A 6953-nucleotide genomic window follows, 5' to 3' on the forward strand; every position below is an offset into this window, starting at 1 on the left:
CTACAAACACTTTTCAGAAGAGAGAAAAAAAGTACTCTGCCATAGTTGGTAACCAGCTTCTTCCTAGAGACTCAAACTGATCCTTCAACCCAGTGGGGCTGGGAATAGAATGAAATCTCAGTGCTGCTTTAGCACCAACTCCAGGCTGCCATGCTCAAGAAAGCACAAAGGCAGCCTCAAAAACAAAGTTACAAGACACTGCAAATGGAATGACCAAGACAAGGAGAAGCTAAATCACAGTAAAATGAAGGGGATGCCCAAAGAGTAAGCTACAGCTAGAACACTACAACATCTAAAACCATCTAGATAGCTGAGGAGACAACGAGAGTAAAATACAAAGCAAAACACTTCTCAGGAGCAAACCAATTATGAGAGTGGACTGATGTTTCTAGAATGTTCATTTGGAAAGGAAGCTTGACTTTAAGACGGACCTGTATCGTGCAAGAGTATGTGAATGGGTAAAGAAAGCCTACTCCCAGCTTTCCAAGATCTTGAAAGCTGTATGTTTGGAGAAAACCACAACAACACAACAACAACAAATGAAAATGCCCCTTGGGTGCTGAGTTTGAAGCATCAAGCTCTAGGCCGACCGTCTAGGAAGAAGGAAGCAAACCTAACCTCGTTTCTAGCCAGGCCACCCTCCGCTTTTGTGAACTGGGTTTTCCTGGAACACAGCCATGCTTCCCTTCCATGAGTCCATGGCTGCTCTTGCCCTGGAACCCTGCGCTTGAATAGCTGCGATGGAAGTGATATGCCTGCAAAGCCTAAATATTTACTTTGGTCTGCTGGAGAAAATTCTCGAAGATTTCTGCCTTGAGGAATCAATGAAATAGACAGAATTCTTCTGGTATTTTCCCTTTTTTATATGGCTGCATGCGGGGAAAGAGTGACTGAAAAACTGGCCTGCCCAAGTGACATTTACTGAATGCCTTCTCTATTTCACTGGGAATAAACAAAATATCTCTCCTGTTCAGGAATTCAAGCTGTCCAAAAAAGAGTAGATGTCTATAATTAGTGACGTTCCACGTCTGGTACAGGATAAGACCACAAGTCTGAGGAAGGTGCCCATGCTCAGCCCACGGGAGGCACAGGGGACATCCAGAGAGGAAGGCCTTAGGTTTTACAAGACAGACTATGCTTCCTAATCACTCTGCTCCTTTGACACGAGTGGGGCCCAACTCTCTCAAAATTGACAAAAAGAACGAGAAAGGCCTGATGGACCTCCGCCCGGGCATAGGGAAGGGTAAAGCCACAATATATCCATTTTGGCTACAGACTCTTGTTGTCGCCAAACCTCCCGTGGCAGGGGAGAAAACGACACTGGGCTCTTTTAAACCTTTCAAGACCTCCCCACCTCCCTCCAAGTCCTATTGGCAAGAGCTGCTCAGGTCTTGCAGTTCCATCGCGTTTCAGAAAAGCTAAAGTACGTGGCCACCAAGGCCCCCAGGACCTGTAAACAGGTGGTGGAAGAGGGACGAGGTCTTCCCAACTTTCAAAGCCAGGCTGCTGAAAGTCTTGTGGGAGTTTGCAGGCTGACGGAGATGGCGCGCCGAGTAAGACCGGGCATCATGCGTACAACCAGACACAGCCGGGAAGAAGGTCGCAACAACCGGAACACATAGGGCCGTTCTCACTAGACCTAAGTGTGGGGAAACACCCTGACATGTGCACGACAGGAACGCAGGACTCTGCCTTCAACCACAGGGCCTTGCAGAGTAGCTCCCTGATCTGGTCGGTGGCCCATCTTGTCCTCAGAGGTGAGACCGAGGTCAGGAAAGGAGGCAGGCAAGGGTGGTGCGAAAAGAACCCAGGAGCTGCTGAAACCTGACACCTGGCTTGCTTCTAGACTTCTTTTTCTGACAGCATACATTTTTTTTTCAAGCCACACAAGATTTTTATTAACTAAGAACAATTAATTATATAGAAGTATGATGAGAAACACTCATGAATATTACCTTCTGAGACAGTATATTAGGATAAATGAAATATTGTCTGGATACATCTTACTATCCTACCTGTGCACTGTTAGTTCACGTAACTGCAGCACTAACCATGTATTCCTATACTTTACTCATGTGGCTCCTTCTTCTCAGCATAGTAGGGATACACGTTTCCAGATGTTTATATAAAAATGCCATGGGGCTATGTTCCATGAACCACTGGAACAGTGGCTCACTAGAAGAAGACATGGGTTTGGGGGGGACTCACAAAAGTTGTGTACAAGTAATCTGGTAGACTAAGAGACTAAGATCATACATACTTCTCCAGTATGTACAAATGCCATACGTGCAAATGTCTTTGATGTGTGAAGGACAGAGTCCGTAGAGTTAGAATAGTAGGTGGGGGTGGTGGAAATGGGGCCACAGCTTCATGAATCTCTTTTAATTTTTATACATAAGTCAGAAATATCTAAAGCAGCGTTCCAATTGCATATGAAAACCTGCATTGTCTACCTAATAAGTCTCTGTGGCACAAAATGGCATGATCCCGCAGCATGAAGGTAAAGTCAGATCTCTTGGGCATTGAAAATGATTCATCCCTAGGGCCAGGGCCAGTGCAGCTGTCACCGGCAGAGCTCCAAGCACACTGTCTCCTCACTCTGGAGATTGTTTGAGAGAAGGTCCAAACAGAACCGTTTCTACCTCCTTGCTTTATGTTTAACCCTAACTTATTTCTCTAATTTACGAAAACTCTTAACAACAACAACAACAAAAAAATAGGGAACAGAGGCAGGAAAATGTGGCTACTTGAAAAGTGTTCCTGGTACAAATTTGAATTAACCTTACCAGGATCCCTTCCCAAATGGCAATCCACAAACAGAATAACTCGGAGGAGACAGCATCACAATTAATGATGACATTTGACAAGGATGACTTCATGTGACTTATAAACTCTATTACATTATTTTACAACCACATTATAGTGGAGTTGAGGAATGTGTCAAGAAGGTTCTAGTATACCAGTGGCCAGAAGTTCAAAAGGTGAGGACCAAACAAACAGATATAATGTTCAGATAGATTGAAATAAACACATGAAAACCTACATTTTAATGTAATAAAATAGTGAGGAGCATAAAGAATGTTATGATAACAGAAGGAAAACATCTCCATATCCCAGAGATGCAAGAGAAAGTAAAAAAGAGTTCATCTACATAAAATATGACCCTCTGAGCACTGCCAAGGTCAGTGAGACCCAGAGTAACCAGCTTTATCTAAAGTTAGCTTGTACACTGTTCCTATTCTGGTCTGTTTGTCACTTTGGGGATTACCCAGAACCCTCTAGTGTAGCAAGCACATGCTTTGTGATCATCCCGTGTGTAACAGGAGTAGAGGGGAAAGTGAACTTATTGATGCTCCTATTTTCTGAACTAAAACATTTTCTCAGTTCCTAGGCCCATTACTTTGTTTCTTTGTGGTGTCACTTCCCATAGTGATGGCATGGTGGTTTGAATAAGAATGGCCCCCATAGGCTCATATATTTGAATGCTTGGTCATCAGAAAGTGGCACTACTTGGGAGGAATTGGAGGGTGTGGCCTTGTTGGAGTGTCACTGGTGACAGACTTTGACATTTCAAAAGCCCAAACCAGCCCCCCATCTGTCTCTCTCTGTCTCTTGTGTCTCTGTCTCTCTCTCTCTCTGTCTCTCTCTGTGTCTCTGTCTCTGTCTCTGTCTCTCTCTCTCTCTCTCTCTCTCTCTCTCTCTCTCTCTCTCTCTCTCTCTCTCTCTGTCCCTCTCTCCTGCTTGTGGATCTGGATGTAGAGCTCTCAGCTCCCTTTCTAACGCCATTCCTGCCTGCATGTCACCATGCTTCCTATCATGATGACAATGGACTAAACCTCTGAACTGTAAGCAGCCCCATTAAATACTTTCCTTTCTAAGAGTTGCCATGGTCATGGGGTCTCTTCACTGCAATAGGACTTTGACTAAGAAAAGCAGCACGGACACAAGCCTTTTAGATCCAATAGCCAGAGTCTTTTTAACAAACTGGGTGGATATTACCTGAGCACCCCTTTTCTTACCATGTCTCTCTTGCTCTGGGAAGTTTTCTCAAGATTTCCTCTTTCCACAGATGACATGATCTCACTAAGGTCCAGTTACAGGTCAAAGAGTATATAGCTTTAATCAATGTTTCAAGTTATGTTTTTAAAAAGTAGAATCCAAGTGCTGTAATGCAATAAACTTCAAGTTATCTCCTGAGATAGCAATTATTATTCTCAGGATATGCAATTATTATACCACACAGCTTTCAAGAAATAGTGATGTTTTGAAAAACTTGTATTATCGTAGAAACAAGAACTAAGTAATAAGTTTTAAAACTCATTTAATACAGGATAAAGCTTAGTTTCAGATCAGAAACAAATGAGTTCATGCTTCAGTTTCTAAGGACCCAAATGATAAGGGAATAATTTAAGAAAAATAAAGTATCACTGAAGCAGTCCTGCAAGTAGAGCATGTTAGAGGCCAGGCTGCCTCAATCTCTCTAGGAAAGAGTGTTGTAAACTATGCTGCGTCTTCTCTTTAACTCATTTATCTCATTTAGCCCTGTTTATAAGTTCATAAAAATAAGTTGTTGTTTTTTTTTCTAAAAACTTTCCATGCTATAATTTTTCTGTTTCTCTGAGGGTCACTTATTTACGTTTTGGAAAAATCTTTGTAACATCTGATTGAGGGCTTTGGATTTTAGGGAAGCATGAAGTAGAAGATGCACAAAACAGTCCGTGACTGTCTTAGTTGGTGTTTTATTGCTGTGAAGAGACACCATGACCAAGACAATTCTTATAAAAGAAAGCATTTAGTTGGGACAGGATTATAGTTTCAGATTTTATTATAGCAGGAAGTATGGCAGCATGCAGGCAGGCATGGTGCTGGAGAAGGAGCTGAGAGTTCTACATCCAGATCCAGAATTGAAGGAAAGGCCCACAAGAAACCATTTCTTTGTTGAGATGTAATAAATTGACTGGTTTGGTAGAATAAAAAAGACCAGAGAGAGTTACACACACAGGAAGAAGCAGATCTTTATACTATAAGCCACTGTCTGACCAGGAGAACAGCTACCTATTCCTAAGGCAGCCACAAAGGGACCACCACAGCCTTGCTTCTTGCAGTGTAACTTCCCGGCACTTCAAGGAGCTGCCAATCTCCTCCCTTCGTGTTTTTCCTTTTCCACCTCCTTGCCTTCCAAGTACAGTATTTGCACAAGCAGAACGATTTCTTCTCATTGGCGATATTTGGCCCTAGGGTTATGTTTCTTATACTCACAATGTTTGGATTGTGACATATTAAGCCTAGCTTGGCCCTTTCCTTCCCAAGCTATGTAAGTACAGAAAAGGCTTAGCAGGTAACCCAGGCAGGTATGCCTGCAAGTTCATTGCCACAAAAATGCAAATTGTTTTCTTCTGCACATAGGGATTTGAAGTTATTGAAGAGTTTCAGATTTTTATGAGTACTTAAAATTTGGGCCTTCACTGGGACCTGAGCTCATATTAACTCTTTTCAAATTATTTTCAAATTATTGAGCTATTCATCTTCTAGCTAAAACAGAAAGGTACCAAATTAGAACTATGGAGACAGGGGCCTGGAAAATTTGGACTTCTTAAGAAATAATCATGAGCCTTTCTGCCCATTGACGCGGCCGAGGAAGCATCGCTGAAGGCTCTCATTTCCCTGCGGTCATGTCTAAGTAAGAGTCTCCCAAGGAGCCGGCACAGCTGCGGAAGCTCTTCATTGGAGGGCTGAGCTTCGAAACCACCGAGAGTCTGAGGAGCCATTTTGAGCAATGGGGAACACTCACGGACTGACTGCGTGGTCATGAGAGATCCAAACACCAAACGGTCCAGGGGCTTTGGGTTTGTTACGTACGCCACTGTGGAGGAGGTGGATGCCGCTATGAATGCGAGACCCCATAAGGTGGATGGAAGAGTCGTGGAACCCAAGAGAGCTATGTCGAGAGAGGATTCTCAGAGACCGGGTGCCCACTTAACCGTGAAAAAGATCTTTGTTGGTGGTATTAAAGAAGACACGGAAGAACATCACCTGAGAGATTATTTTGAGCAGTATGGGAAGATTGAAGTGACTGAACTCATGACTGACAGAGGCAGTGGAAAAAAAGAGAGGGTTTGCTTTTGTCACCTTTGATGACCATGACTCCGTGGACAAGATTGTCATTCAGAAATACCATCCTGTGAACGGGCACAACTGTGAAGTAAGAAAAGCCCTATCCAAGCAGGAGATGGCTAGTGCTTCGTCCAGCCAAAGAGGTCGAAGTGGTTCTGGAAACTTCGGTGGTGGTCGTGGAGGCGGTGTTGGCGGCAACGACAATTTTGGTCGAGGGGGAAACTTCAGTGGTCGTGGTGGCTTCCGTGGCAGCCGTGGTGGTGGTGGATACGGTGGCAGTGGGGATGGCGATAATGGATTCGGGAATGATGGAAGCAATTTTGGAGGTGGTGGAAGCTACAATGATTTTGGCAATTACAACAATCAGTCTTCAAATTTTGGACCAATGAAAGGGGGAAACTTTGGCGGCAGAAGCTCTGGCCCTTATGGTGGTGGAGGCCAGTACTTTGCTAAACCACGAAATCAAGGTGGCTATGGTGGTTCCAGCAGCAGCAGCTAAGGCAGTGGCAGGAGGTTCTAATTACAGCCAGGAAACAAAGCTTAGCAGGAGAGGAGAGCCAGAGAAGTGACAGGGAAGCTCCAGGTGACACCAGATTTGTGAACTCAGCCAAGCACAGTGGTGGCAGGGCCTAGCTGCTACAAAGAAGACATGTTTTAGACAATACTCATGCGTATGGGCAAAAAAACTCGAGGACTGTATTTGTGACTAATTGTATAACAGGTTATGTTAGTTTCTGTTCTGTGGAAAGTGTAAAGCATTCCAACAAAGGGTTTTACTGTAGACCTCTTCTCACCCATGCTGTTGATTGCTAAATGTAATAGTCTGATCATGACACTGA

General features: G+C 43.8%; 1 pseudogene; it reads left to right on the forward strand.

Annotated features, from left to right (window-relative positions):
• Positions 1-5672: 5672 nt before the first annotated feature.
• LOC119825389 lies at positions 5673-6634 on the forward strand (annotated as a pseudogene).
• The last annotated feature ends 319 nt before the right edge of the window (positions 6635-6953 follow it).

Source organism: Arvicola amphibius, chromosome 10 (genome assembly GCF_903992535.2).
Source record: "Arvicola amphibius chromosome 10, mArvAmp1.2, whole genome shotgun sequence".
NCBI classification, from domain to species: Eukaryota; Metazoa; Chordata; class Mammalia; order Rodentia; family Cricetidae; genus Arvicola; species Arvicola amphibius.